This window comes from Furipterus horrens, unplaced genomic scaffold, assembly GCF_987537825.1.
Source record: "Furipterus horrens unplaced genomic scaffold, mFurHor1.1.pri manual_scaffold_12, whole genome shotgun sequence".
NCBI classification, from domain to species: domain Eukaryota; kingdom Metazoa; phylum Chordata; class Mammalia; order Chiroptera; family Furipteridae; genus Furipterus; species Furipterus horrens.
The window spans coordinates 76,708,121-76,722,930 of NW_028327182.1; the positions used below are offsets into that span (position 1 = coordinate 76,708,121).

Sequence of the window (14,810 nt, forward strand, 5' to 3'; positions counted from 1 at the left end):
TTTTTGCCAAATCTGTTCCCCCCAGAACACAACAAGGATGCCAACCTGCTAAACCAAGCACGCCGTTGTCCGGAGACAGCCAACTGACCTGGAGTCTGCACAATCCTTCCCCATGTGGGAAGGCCACCCTCCCCTCCACACCCCCACTATTATTAGGGATTTCTGGACCCAAGGGTAGGTAGGACAACGACCATGTCCAGCTTGAAGCAGCTAGAGGAGCTTGAGACCTTCGCCCATTGTCCTTTACAAGATTACAAAGGGTCTTAATATCTGAGAGGGAGGGATAGTTATTTTTTACGAACCATGGGTACGGACTTGGGGGGGGATGCTGGGGGAGGGAGATACTGGGTGGAGGGGAGTAAAGGGGAAAAAATTGGAACTACTGTAACAACATAATCAATAAAATATACTTTAAAAAAAAAAAAGAAAAAGAAAATGTACCCTGTGCAATTTAAAAGAATGTATATTCTGCTTCACTGGGGTGAAAGCTTCTGTATATATCAATGAAGTCCATTTGATCTAGAGTGTCATTGAGTGCCACAGTATCCCTGTTGGTTCTTTGTTTGTAAGATCTACCCATTGTTGACAGTGAGATGTTAAAATCTCTGACATGACTGTGTTGTTCTCAATATCTTTCTTCAAGTCCTCCAAGATTTTCCTTATATATTTAGATGCTCCTATGTTGGGTACATATATGTTTATCCTATGTTGCATACATATATGTTTACAAGGGTTATATCCTCCTGTTGGACTATGGTTTTAAGTATTATGTAGTGACCTTTTTTGTCCTTTTTTATGGCTTCTGTTTTGAAGTCTAATTTGTTTGATATAAGTATTTCTACCCCTGGAATATTTTTTTCCATCTCTTCACTTTCAGTCTGTGTATATTTTTTGTTCTGAGGTGGGTCTCTTATAGACAGCATATATGCCAGCCATGCTTTTTTTATCCATTCAGTTACCCTATTTTTTAAATTGGATTATTTGATCCACTTATGTTTAAGGTTATTATTGATAGACACTATTTGTTGTCTTTCTCTCCATACCTGTGTTCCTCTCTCTTTCTCTTTCTATTTATTCTTCTTCTTAGAGCAATACCTTTTGCATCTTTTGCAGTGCTGTGTAGGTGGTGATGTACTCTTTTAGCCTTCTTTTGTCTGGGAAGCTCCTTATTATGCCTTCCATTTTAAATGAGAGACTTGTTGCATAGAGAAGTCTAGTTGTATGCCCTTGCTCTTCATTATCTGGAATATTGCATGCCTATCACTTGCCATTTTATGTATGATGTCCCTTAGAGTAGGAATCTTTGGCTTCATCTTGTTTGGGATTCTCTGTGCTTCCTGAATTTGTATGACTTTTTCTCTCACCAATTAGGGAAGCTTTCTGTCATTATTTTTTCAAATAGGTTTTCTATTCCTTGCTCCTTTTCTTCTCTTTCTAATAATCCTATATGCAAATGTTGTTATGTTTCATGTTGTCTTGAAGCTCCCTTAAACTGTCCTCATTATTTTTGAGACTTTTTTTAATTTTGTTGCTCTGACTAGATATTTCTTCTTACCTTGTCTTTCAGCTTGCTGATTCAGTCTTCTGCTTCATAGCCTGTTTTTAACTCCTTCTAGTGTATTTTTCATTTCAGATATTATATTTTTTCTTTCTGGTTTTTATTCATAGTTTCTATGTTCTCGTTCATGCTACTCTAGTTTAAGCTGAGTTCTTTGTAGTTCTCAATAAGTTTTTTGAGTATCCTTATAATGTTTTTTTTTTGAATACTATGTCTGATAGATTGTTTGCCTCAATTTCATTTAGCTCTTTCTCTGGAGATGCCTCCTTTCTCTTTGAATTGGGATTCTTTCTTTGTCTCTCCATGTTATATGACTCCTTTTGTTTGTTTCTGCATCTCAGGTTGCTCTTCTTAGCCTGCCTGCCTTCATGGTGTGGACCTCCGTGGTAAAGTTCTGTGGGACTCAATGGTGCAATCTTTTTGACCTCCTGATCTGGATACTCTAAGGTTGTACTTTATTCAGTTTATGTGGGCGCTTTTGCTGTATTTGCACTTTGCTTATTTTGTGGCTCTTTCATTGTTGGCATCTCCCTTCCAGCTGGCTGACTGGGAATCACAAACCTTGCCATGTCCAGTTATGCTGTTGTACAAGTGCTGGTTAACAAAGCAGTACTACCTAGAAAACCATACTGATGCCAGCAAAAATAACCCCAACCACATCAGCAATATCAAAAATAATTAAACACAGATTAATAAAGGTGGAGAGAGGTTAAGAATGTTATAAATCTTGAAAAGGGGAATATGAGATGGCTAAAGGAAAGAAAAATGAATTTGAGTGGGAAGAGGGAGAAGATATAAAAGGAGTAGGGAATTGAAACAAGGCAAAGAAAGGGAGAAAATAAATTTTAATACATAAGTAAAGCAGGGAAGGGCAATGGAAAAATGGAGTTAGAAAAAAGAATACACTTTGAGGTTTGAAACAATATTTAAATGGTAGTGAACCAAAAGGAATAAAATTGCAGAAAGACCACAACAGGGTCCATAACAACAACAGCTGAGCATGATTAATAAAGGTGAAAAGAGATTAAGAATATTATAAAATAGAAAATAGAATATGAGATGTCTGCAGTAAAGAAATACGGTTTTGAGAGAATAAAGGGGAGGAAACATAATAAGAGTACAGAATAGAATCCAGGCTAAGCAGGGGAAAAAATAAAATTCCTAACTCAAAAAGCAAGGGCAAGAAGAAGGCAAAATGGAATAAGACAAGGGAAGAGTAACCTATGAGATTTAATTACAAAAAGTTGTGAACAAATAGGAATACCCCTGAAGAAGAACAGCAATAACTGTAATATTAATGCCAAACAAACCACAATTTATAAAAGAGAAAGAAAATAAGAAAACTGCAAGAGGGAGAAAAAGAATGTGAGCTGACTAAAGGAAGGAAGAATGCTTTTGAGAGGATAAAAGGAGAAGAAATAGTAAGAGTAAGGAATAGGAACAAGGCATAGCATTTGGGAAACAAAATTTACGACAAAAATAAGAAAGGGCAGGAAGAAGGCAAAATTGAACAAGAGAAGGGGAGAGTATAATGTGAGATTTGAAATAACAATAAAACAAAAAATAATATAAAGTCTAAATAAAAAAGAATAAAAAATAAAAGACAAGGAATAGCATTTTAGTTGGAAAGCAATTAAAGCAAAAGAAGAAATAGTAAGAAGCTATGTTAAAGGAAGAAAAATAACATAAATTCTTAAGAGGAATGAGGTGAATTTCATCCCAGGAGTTTGATGTTTGCCTTCACACTTCTCTTTCTGGATCCACTTTCAGTTTTGGGGGGGCTTTCTTTATTATTATTTTATTTTATTTTATTGTTTTTCTATTACAGTTGCCCCATTTTCTCCCCATTCCCCCCCCACCCAACCCACCCCTTCTCCCACAGTCATTCCCCACCCTGTTGTCCATGTCCATGGGTTATTTATACTAGTTTCTTTACTAGACCCTTCGCCTATTTACCCCATCTCTCCCCACAACCCCAAACTTCTAGTTTTTAATCAGCTCAAAATCCCAGGGGAGGTTGTCCAGTTTCTGGCAGCACCACCTCCGTCACCTTCACCTGCCTCTAGTCTCTAGAGGAAGCTTCTGTTGCAATTGGGAGGGTGAGACCCTTGAGTCTTCCCTTGGGTGGAGGCACTCTTCAGTCTTCTGAGAATATTGTGGTGTGTTCCCCCTCCCCCAGCACCCCCCATCTTGGTCAGTCCCGGCTTATTTCCAATAATGTATAGTTTCTGATGAATTAGCTGTCCATTTCAAGGGAAGGGCCAATCTGTGTAAGAGGGTCAGCTGGTATTGACAGCAGCTCTGTGTGGGAGCTGAGGATGGGCAGTCCCCCATCCTACACTAATTTCTGATCTTCCTGCTTTGCTGGCCTCAGTGAAATAGGGCCCTAGGAATCAGTGTATTTTGTCTCCCTGAGAGAAGTTCAAAATAGGCCCTTGGGAGTTCCTCTTGCTGTCCTTCTCTTGCAGGAATGCATCCTGCAGGGGTTCTTGAGCCTGACCTGCCTGCTTTACAGATCTTACCCATTGTTTGTAATTTCAATCTTATAGGAGGTAGGGGCTGAGTCCACCTTCCTTTCATGAAGGTTGGATCTTTGCCAAGAAAGACGGCTCTCTCTCTCGCTCTCTCTCTCTCTGGCTTTAAATAATCTCAGGTTCTCAACTCCTGTACTTCTAATTCCCAGCCTACTTCCCTCACAGCAGACAGAGTCCTGAACTCTCCAGTCTATGCAATTTCTACCCTGCCAGCTGTGCCAGGCTGGAGCTACTAAATCCACTCACTGTGCACCTTCCTTATCAATCTGCCCACCTGCACTGAGTGGGTGTCAACTGTGCTCTCAATCCTTTCCCCTTGCTAGCAGGGCAGCTAAACCAAGTCCCTGCCCAACAAGTCTCAGCTCCCCTTTTGAAAAATCTCTCTGGGCACTCCCACTGCAGCACTGAGTCACTGTCCAGCTTTCTATACACACCACTTCTCCAAAAAGTCAAGAGTCTCTCACAGTTGCAGCTGGCTGTGGCTTGCCTCCTCCTACCAGCCCAGGTGAAGATAGAATCCCCACCCCCCCACCCCCCCCACTCTCTCTCTCTCTCTCTCTCTCTCTCTCTCTCTCTCTCTGACACTCTCCTGGATGGTGTTTGCCACTTTAACTATGGGTGTGCTGCTGCTGCTGCTGCTGCTGTGTGTGTGTGTGTGTGTGTGTGTGTGTGTGTGTGTGTAGGCTGGATAACCCTGACTTTGTGTATCCAATTCACCTGCCCTGGGGTTTCCTTGCCCTAGGAAGACAGGGAGCCACGCAAAGCTCCAATCTTTGACCAGGCTCTCCATGACTACAGGTGCCACTCATGGCGTATTTCCCCTTCTACTTATAAAAACCCGTTATTGCCCATTGTGAAGCATCTTCTGTACTCCTTTGCTTCCAAACTTCATATCACTAAGATTCCATTGAATGTTCTGTTTATTTTTCAGAAAACCAGGCAAGTGTACCAGTTGAACGCAAGTCCACCCAGACTTAGCTTTCACCTACTTGGTTGCCATCTTCCACTATTCCTATTTAACCTAATTTCATATTGACTTTTTGTTAATATTCCTCTATCCAAAATTAATTTAATTTGCATATATTTGGGGACATATTTTTTGAAATAAATGATAATTTTTTAAGTTTTTTTATTGTTATTATATTACAGTTGTCTCAATTTCCCCCCCTTTGCCCTCCTTCACCTATGCCACCCCCCTCTCCCACAGTCAATTCCCATACCATGGGTCATTCATACATGCTGTTTAACCAATCCCTTCCCTTTCTTTCCACCATTAGCCTCGCCCCCAGAACTGGAGAATATTATGCTAAGTAAAATAAGCCAGTTGGTGAAAGACACGTATCATATGACCTAACCTACAAGAGGATTCTAATGAACAAAATAAACTAATGAACTAAATAGAACCATAGGCGTGGAAACATAGAACAGACTGACAGTGAGAATATCTTCTGATATTATCTGATGGCTTTTATCAAGTTACCTGATAGAATATCCAATATATGATGACTAGTCTAAAACATTCATTATTTCCTCTTATATTTGGTATTTAAAGGAAAAAAAGTACAAGTTTGTTTGTTAGTTTAAACTACTCTGATGAAGCCAGCAAGACTAACAAAATGTTGGACAAACCAGCAACCTGTCCACAAACTATTTTCATTCTAGTGCTCCTTAAATATTGTTATTGAGGCAATAATAAACTAGTCATACTTCACTAGGTTGTTTTTGAGGTAAAATAAACCAGAAAATGTGAAGACTTATGGTTCTACTGAAAAAATAAATTAAGAACGATACAAATAAATGGAAACATATAATGTGTTCATGGATTGGAAAAATCAGTACTATTAAAATGTCCATACTACCCAAAGCAAACTATAGGTTCATTGAAATCCCTATTAAAACACCAATGACACTTCACAGATTTATAAAAAATAAGTCAAAAATTTATATAGAACCAAAAATGACCCTGAATTGCTTCAGCAATCTTGAGGGGGAAAAAACAAAGTAGGAAGAATCATAATACTTGATTTCAAACTATATTATAAGATCACTGTAATCAAAACAGTCTGATACTGGCGTAAGAACAGATGCATACATTAATAAAACACAATAGAGATCCCAGAAACAAACCCAGGTCTCTATGGTCGATTAATACTTGACAAAGGAGGCAGAAGCCTAAAATGAAATTAAGATTGCCTCTCCAATAAATGTTGGGAGAACTGAAATGGTACATGCCAAAAAATGAAACTGAACTATGAACTCACATCATGCCAGAATAAACTCAAAATGGATAAGACTTAAACATATGCAATAGCACCACAATAGTCCTAGAGGAAAACATAGATGATACAATTTCAGATATCCCATGAAGTAATATTTTTGCCAATACATCATTTAGAGCAAGGGAAATAAAGAAAGTAATGACCAAATGGGACTACATCAAATTAAAAAGCTCCTGCATGGCTAAAGAAAAATCATCAAAATGAAAAAGGAACCAGCAGTATGGGAAAACTTATTTGCCAGTGATAACTCAGACAAGGGTTTGGTTTCCAAAATATATAAAGAATTTATATGAATCAACACAAGAGAGACAAACAACCCAATTAAAAATTGGACAAAAGACGTGAATAGACATTTCTCCAAAGAGGACATACAGAGGGCCCATAGACATATGAAAGGATGCTCAACATCACTAGCCATCAAAGAGATGCAAATAAAAATGACAATGTGATCCCACCTTACACCTGTGAGAATGGCCATCATTAACAAATCAACAAGCAACAAGTGCTGGCGAGAACGTGGAATAAGGGAACCCTAGTGCACCCTTGGTGGGAATGCAGACATGCAGCCACTGTGGAAAACAGTATGGAATTTCTTCAAAAAACTAAAACTGGAACTGTTTTTTAACCCACCATTTCACTGGTGGGATTATATCTGAAGAATCCCAAAACACCAACTCAAAAGAACCTATGCACCCCTGTGTTCATAGCAGTGTTATTTATAATAGCCAAGTGCTGGAAACAGCCTAAGTGCCCATCAGTGGATGAGTGGATCAAAAAACTGTGATACATTTACACAATGGAATACTATGCAGCAGAAAGACAGAAGGAACTCCTACACTTTGTGACAGCATGGATGGAACTGGAGAGTATTATGCTAAGTTAAATAAGCCAGGTGGCAAAAGACAAATACCATATGATTTTACCTATAAGAGGAGCTTAATAAACAATACAAACAAATGAGCAAAGTAGAACCAGAGTCATGGAAATAAGGAACAGACAGACAATGGCCAGAGAGGAGTGGGAAGGGTGATAAGGAGGGAAAGAAGGGGAAGGGTGTAGTCCAGAACATCTGTAAGTGACCCATGAATTTGGACAGCAGTGTGGGGATTGACTGTGGGAGCGGGAAATGGGCAGAGAAATGAGGGGAAATTTCTCATAACTGTAAAAGAACAATTTTAAAAGGCCAAAAAGGAAAAAAAAAAGACTCAGCACTCTGATAGAATTTCCTTTAAGTAAACAGATCATTTTGTAGCTGCCTTTTTTGAAATGGCAAGAAAAGCAAGAGACACCATGAAAGTACGTAACTCTGGTCAATGGCTGATATGATGTTTTAAGTATAAACCAGCACATAAGACTTCCTTCTCAGACAAGAGACAGAAAAAGTGTCCCAGAATTAGTCATAGCAGAGTTCAAAACAATACCAAATATAACTAAAGCCATATTTCCTAAGGAGAAATGCCTGAATTATGTAAGCATAATTTTTATAGTCCTGTGTTTTCAAATGGATAAGAAAAAGACAGGTAATTTTATTTATTAATTGATTAGCTAACTTACTTTTAGAGATTTACATACCCCAAATATATTCCTTTTAAATTTGAAATGCGTGTGCTGAGATGTGCTTATCTCCTCTAGAATAGCCACGTGGCTAGAATCAGTTTGATAAAGTGTTCTACTGTACTAAGTTTTATAAATAAAACATTTAAAGACTCTATCACAACCAAGAATAAGTAAACTTTCATTACTGGAATAATGCCTATCTCCATGCAGTATATTTATTGCTCACTTAGTATCACCATATTAAACTTAAGAGTGTTTTATTTAGAATTATTATTATGTAGTAAGGAAGATACACTTCCTTCATGTTTATAAATAAGAAATAACTTCTTTTTTGATCAATTAATCAAGATACACAGATAAATCAATTAATAGATCCAAAGACTAATCATTTTTACAAAGGACCCACATTAAATGAGAATGTGCGGTAAAGAAACTTTAACTTTCCAACGTCTCTGAAATCAACTGAATAACGCAGGATAGCAAATAACAATAACTTTGATTACTTTTTAAAATACCCTCAGAATGATTCCTATTTACATTGACAGATTTGGTAAACACAGTGGCCTCCTTTTTCCAATACATGAGTGTAAAGACAATCAGAAAAAGAAAATTCGAAGATGAGAAATTTAAGAAATAAAATAAAGGCCATTGATGGATAAAACAAAGAGAGCCAATGCATCAATACAATGGCAAAGGAGAGGGCCTAGTTAATCAGCCTCACAGTGCTCTAGAGGAGTCACAGCCATAAGGCAAAACAGAGGAAGAAGAGCTGAAAAGGCGGTATTGGGAAGGGTGAATAAAATGGAAATTATCAATGGAAATCTGTCCACAAAACCACAGAACTAATTCGCTCTCAATATTCACTACTCACTTCTTCCTCTCAATGACAGAATATGGTCAACACAAAATTTGTATCCCTGGAGACAAATTTTACATGGATATTTTGTTTTCTAAAGCAATTGAATTGATGGTGCCTACAGAATTTGCACTTCACAAGTGATCTGCCATAGGATAGGCATTATTCAACTAGACTATTTAAGGACCATGGCGTAAAAGTCAGCCTCCAAAATGAACACTGTCATATGACAAACCCCAGCCACAGGAGAAAGTGGCCAATTAGGTTTTTTATTAAAAATGGGGTGGGAGTAAAATCTCATGGCAGCTTACAGCTTACTGAACTAAGCAGGAAAAAGCCCTCTTCCCTCTTTCTCTTCCTCCTTCCCTTCCTTCCTTTCTCCTTCCCTTCCCTTCCCTTTCTTTTCCTTCCTTTCTGTTTCCTTTCTCTCTTCTTTCCTTCCTTTCCCTCCATGGGGACATTACCCATTGGGCATGGGCTAATGATCGGACTGTTCCAGGCAGAGAATCACTGCTCAAGAAATGAGTAATCTGTAAAGCCATACAGGGCTGGTGTAACAAACCAGAGGGTTTTCAACTGCATGGCTCATTTCCCACAGAATATCAGCTGAGTTCCATTATTATGTAAGATGGTAGAAGACTAGTTAACTAGCATGGCAATTTTCTGTAGCATTTGTATGTCAAGTTCCCATATGATTTTACTTCCATTATTGTAATCGTTTCTCTGTACATACTATATAATGTCACTCTCACTGCTTTTAGATCATTTGTCTCTCGTTGTCAAAAAGTTTATTTTGTAGTATCTTACTATAGATTTCACTGGATTCATCCTGAATCATATTCTTTCATCTTCTTTCATCTGTGGACTTGTGGACATTATGTCTTTTCTTATCACTCCATGCGTCCCTGAAGCTCTACTTACTTTTTCACTCTATTGTTCTAATTGGCTACTTTTTAGGGTTTCATCTTTAGCTTCACTTATTCCTTCTCTTGTCCTTGTCATTCTGCTCCTGAGACCATCGCTGAGATTTATATACAGGGTGAGGCACAAGAAGGTAGGTTTACAGTTGTGAGTACATAAAAGTTTATTCTTTTTTATCATTTTATTATTACTTACTAATTATTGCAATATTTTCCATATGAACATTTGTAGACCTACCTATGCCCCACCCTGCATTGATTGTTGTATTTTTCTGTTCTAAAATTCTAGTTGGTTCTTCTTTATATTTTCTATCTCTTTGATAGGACTTTCTATTGTTTCATTAGTTTCCAGCATGTTTGCAATTGCTCATTGAAACATTAATCATGGCTGCTTTAGATTCTTTGAAGTGTGTTGTTAACATCAATGTCATCTTGGTATTTGTCTTAGTTGATTTTCTTTCTCTTCTAGGTCGAGATATTGCTGATTCCAGGCATTAAGAGTGACTTTAATTAAAACCTGTCTATTTTGAATATTATGAGACTTTGAATCCTGCTTAAACCTTCTCTACTACCAGTTCTCCTCAGAGCTCTAGAGTGGAGGGAAGGGACACTGCCTCGCTAATGCCAGGTAAGGTTAGAAGCATAGGCTCCACTAACACCTGAAATGAAAAGGTTCCTAATTACTATAAGGGGAAAGGAGGGTGGAAGCATTAGCTTCCATGCCATCTCCAGGAACATTATCAGCACAGCAAGTCAATGAGTACAACTTAGAAACCCTCTGAATCTCACTGTTCAAAAGTTTCTATAAAGTTCACTCTTCAGCCATACCACTCCTCATCACGGAGTCCTGTTCTGTGTGGCTTAGGTGGGAGGTGGAGCTAAAACTTCTAATCCTCTAGTCATTTGGTCTCTCTGGTGACCAGCCCTATCCTGAAGCTGTCTGGGATCCTCACCTAAATCACTTCATTAGTTTGGTTGTGAGAGGATGAGTAACAAAAACCACTGTTATCACACAGGAAACTCCAAGAACTTTGGGAGCTCTGTGCCAGAAACCAGGGACCAAGCCCAAATTATTTTTTGCTGTTATACCATATATATGTGTGTATATATCATTTTACTGCTTTTTTCTAATCAATGAACATTAAATTTGTTAATAAATGTATGTATTTACTCTGCCATATTTATAGTAAAAAATTTTCACTTTCTTTTAAATGATCTTTGAAAGGAAGACATATTTCTTTATAATGTTGTGGCCAAAAAAAACAGGGGCCACATACTAAACCTAAAAAGCTCAGGAAAGGCCTGCATGGTGGCTCTTAAAAACTTGGAGACTAAAAGTAACCACATAAGGTGGTCTGAAATGAAAACTTCCTAAGAACCAGTCATGGTGTGTAGTCATGTGGTAGGCCCCTATGTGGTGTCTTGCTGGACAAAAGGCAGTCTTTATCTTAACTAAGCCTATAGATTGTCCTTTTGCACTAAGATAACATACCTGTGTGATGTCAGAGTAATCACACCCACTACAACAGAACATGTGACCACAAAAGTCCTCACTGCTATCTTGTTCTCCCAAACACCATCTCTACGTGTTATTAACATCCAATGCTAATTGTCCTGTACCCATCAGTGTAAAGCAACTACATGTCTATTTGTTTTACTTTGCACCCAGTCAGTTTTCCCAGCTTTGCATTTTTCAGACACCCTTATCTACCACCAGTGGATTTTATGTAACCACTCATACAAGTTCTGCTGATTCTCATATATAAAATAAGCAGTAAAACTACAATAATCCAGAACATTTTCTCAATCCATTGAGATTTTACTTCCCGGAAACTGTTGTCAGATTGGCTCAAATAAATTCTTATGAGATTTTTTTCTTAGGCTAAACATTCTTTTGTTGACAATACAGTCAATACCAGTATGTTTCTTTGTGATTGCTTTATTATTTTGTTTGAAAATACCTTTTCCTATTCTAAAATAAGTTCGCTCATTTCCTTTTTCTTACTTTTTGTTTCTTAAAATACTGTTTTTCAATGTAAAGTATTTTAATTAAAATGTAAGATAATTATGCACATGTTTTTGTCAACTATCTTTAGTGGTAATATTTTAAAAATTGCTTATATATTATGTTTCTCAAGCTTAAAAAGAGAAATTAAATAAAGCTTAGACTCTATCTTATTGTTGTGCTTTGTGGGAATGCCAAAGTTTTGACAAACATATTATGTTTTGAGAGAAAGAATTAGGAGAGTAAACTAATAAGCAAATAAATATTTTACTTTTGTGTTATAACCAAATTAATTTTCATCAATTACTGCAGACTACTTGGGGGTTTTTGGTCTTTGTTTTTGTTTGTTGTTCTTATTATTAAGATTATTTTATTCTACATTTTTAATGTGTTGTTTGATTTTTTTGTTTTTTGTTTACACAAAATATAGCAGATTAAATTTTAGCCTAATAAATACATTTAAGTTCTATGGTATGAGAAAACAAGTTTAAATATCTATAACAAATTTATAATAAAAATGATAGGAAAGCAAGTGTTCCTTTGACTAAGCTAAATCTTGACCTTTGACTCTCTCATGCACACACAAACACACAGAGACATACACACTATATATAGAACCAAGTAAAGTTTAGATTTACCTTTCTTTCACCACATACAGTGCCATGAGGTACATAAGTTTTATCCACCTTTATCTTTTCTCTGAGATTGGCTGATATACATACATGGCCTCCAATGTAAGTATATTGTATATCATAAGCTGTCGTTTTTACTATTTGTGTATGTGTCCAGTGACAAACTCTCTTTCCACAGAAGACATCTCTGCAATAGAAAGCAAAGTAAATTTCCCACATTTCTATTCAGGACATAGTGTATTAAGTAAATAACAATACAAAATATGAGGATAATTCAAAATACTACTCAGACAATAACAGCAAAGCTATTCAGAACATACACCATTTTAAGAAGCGTGACATATAAATTCACCTGTATGTACTGTATTAACCTCTTATTTGAATTAAGTGACTCATTGTTGGAAATACACACATACACACACATATACACATGTTTTGAAAAATGGATAGTTATCTAAATACACACCCAAATTTACATGGTCTGTGACAGTTTCCAAATGTATCTGCTTGAACATTCACTTCTTCTACACATAGATAATCAGCACCTTTAGCAACTGAAAACATAAAGTTCCAATTACTCATCCTAAAAAAATTGAAGCTAAAAGTGTGGTAAATTAATATCAAGATATCTAGACAGCAGCAATGGCCAGTCAGTGTCACTTGCTACAGAGTTTTGATGTCATCTACTGGCTATTGGAGAAGGAGAAACACTCCCTAAATACTTCCCACTTGACAAAAGAAAAATTGGTATTATTATGCAGAATGATTAAGAAATCAGTCATTTATTCTTTCATCTACAATTCTAATAACCTATTTCCTTTGCACCCATTGCTTGAAACTTAACAAATGTCCTATTCTCTTTGTCTTATACTAACTAAGCTTATTTTGCCTCTTGACAATTCAAAGTGCTTTCATTTGATATTTTGTTTTTAAACTTGGATTTAAATAAAGAATACCTTTTATTGCAGCTTATACAGTAAGTTACTGACTTCAGAAAAATACTGTTGAAAAATGAACCCCAGAAAAACACACAACTATTACATTTTCCAAATAACTCCACACAGTGTATATCCGGATCTTGGCATTCTCCTCCATAGCAATAGGTGGTTTTATTATTACATGGTTCAAAATCAGCGGCTTTCATATCTGGCACACAATACTCAGATATTCCACTGCAAAATTCTGTAAAATCACATGGATTTCTGCTTATCCGACATATATGTCCTTTTCTAGCAATCTGTGAGACAAAGAGAAGCAAATTCATATTTTTGTAATATATTTTATCCAAAGATCTTAAAGTGCTTCACACAATTAAATCTTAGCACACTACTCCAAAAAAGATTTTTATCTGCTATTATAATTTAGATAAACTATCATTATCATTAAAAATGATGGGAGATTAAATGAGTTATCAAAGATCACATATTAGTTCAGTAGTGTGGCGATATAACTCAAATTCCTGACTGATTCTATTAACATTAAGCGCAGTCACTGCGCATATTACCCACTGAGCATGGCACACTTCTTTTGAAATAATTTACTATATGCTGACCTATTATGAAATTTTAGGGAACCTGACGATAATGACATCAGATCATGTACTCACACCTAATGCCAAAGTTGCAGGCAAATATGTAAGTAATTTTCTGAAAGGTTGGGGAATGATAAACAAATAAATTTTAAAGTAGTAAACCAAAAATGGAAAAAGATTAAATAAGAGCAGTGTGGTGGTAACTATCATTGGGATTCTATTACATCTTTAACTACTTAAAGATAATTATAAATCTACTTAAGTTTCTGGAGAAATAGATTGGAAAGAACCCAAATGCACATTAAGGAATGAATAGATAAATTGTGGTATATACATACAATGAAATATTTTCAGCCATATATAGGAATGGAAGACTGATATATGCTAAAGGTGAATCAACTTTGAAAACACTATATTAAATATAGAAAGCATAACAACAAAGGTCACATATTGTATGGTTCTACTTGTATAAAATATCCAGAATAAGTTAACCTATACAAACAGACTGACAGGAAGGAGGAAAGGAGAGCAAGTGCTTAATGGATCGGGGATTCCCTTTTTGGATGATGATCTTGTTTCAGAACTAGATAGAGGTGGTAGCTGTACAACATTGTGAAGGTACTAAATGTCACTGAATTGTTCACTTGAAAATAATTTTATATTATGTAATTTTTACCTCTTTTTTGAAAAAAAGGTCTAGTGAATGCTCTCATAGTTATAATGCTGTGGTTATACTAATTATTTACTTCAAGATAAGAAGAAAATATATGATATCATGCTATGCATATTTATTTTCCAACTGTTGATTCTTGGGGACTAAGTGCATTCCTGAAATGCTTTACAAACTCAGATGTTAGTCTTTCTAAAATATTGCTTAATGAACATCTTTTTCATTTCAAATAATTTTTCTTCAGGCCTACTCCACCTCTACCATGAGG

General features: G+C 36.4%; 1 long non-coding RNA gene across 1 annotated transcript; it reads right to left on the reverse strand.

Annotated features, from left to right (window-relative positions):
- Positions 1-12,353: 12,353 nt before the first annotated feature.
- On the reverse strand, positions 12,354-13,518 carry LOC149996431 (uncharacterized). The gene is made up of 3 exons (XR_016507400.1): positions 13,383-13,518; positions 12,808-12,895; positions 12,354-12,528 (listed from the first exon to the last, which is right to left on the reverse strand). It is a non-coding gene; the product is annotated as an uncharacterized LOC149996431 (long non-coding RNA).
- Positions 13,519-14,810: the final 1,292 nt, after the last annotated feature.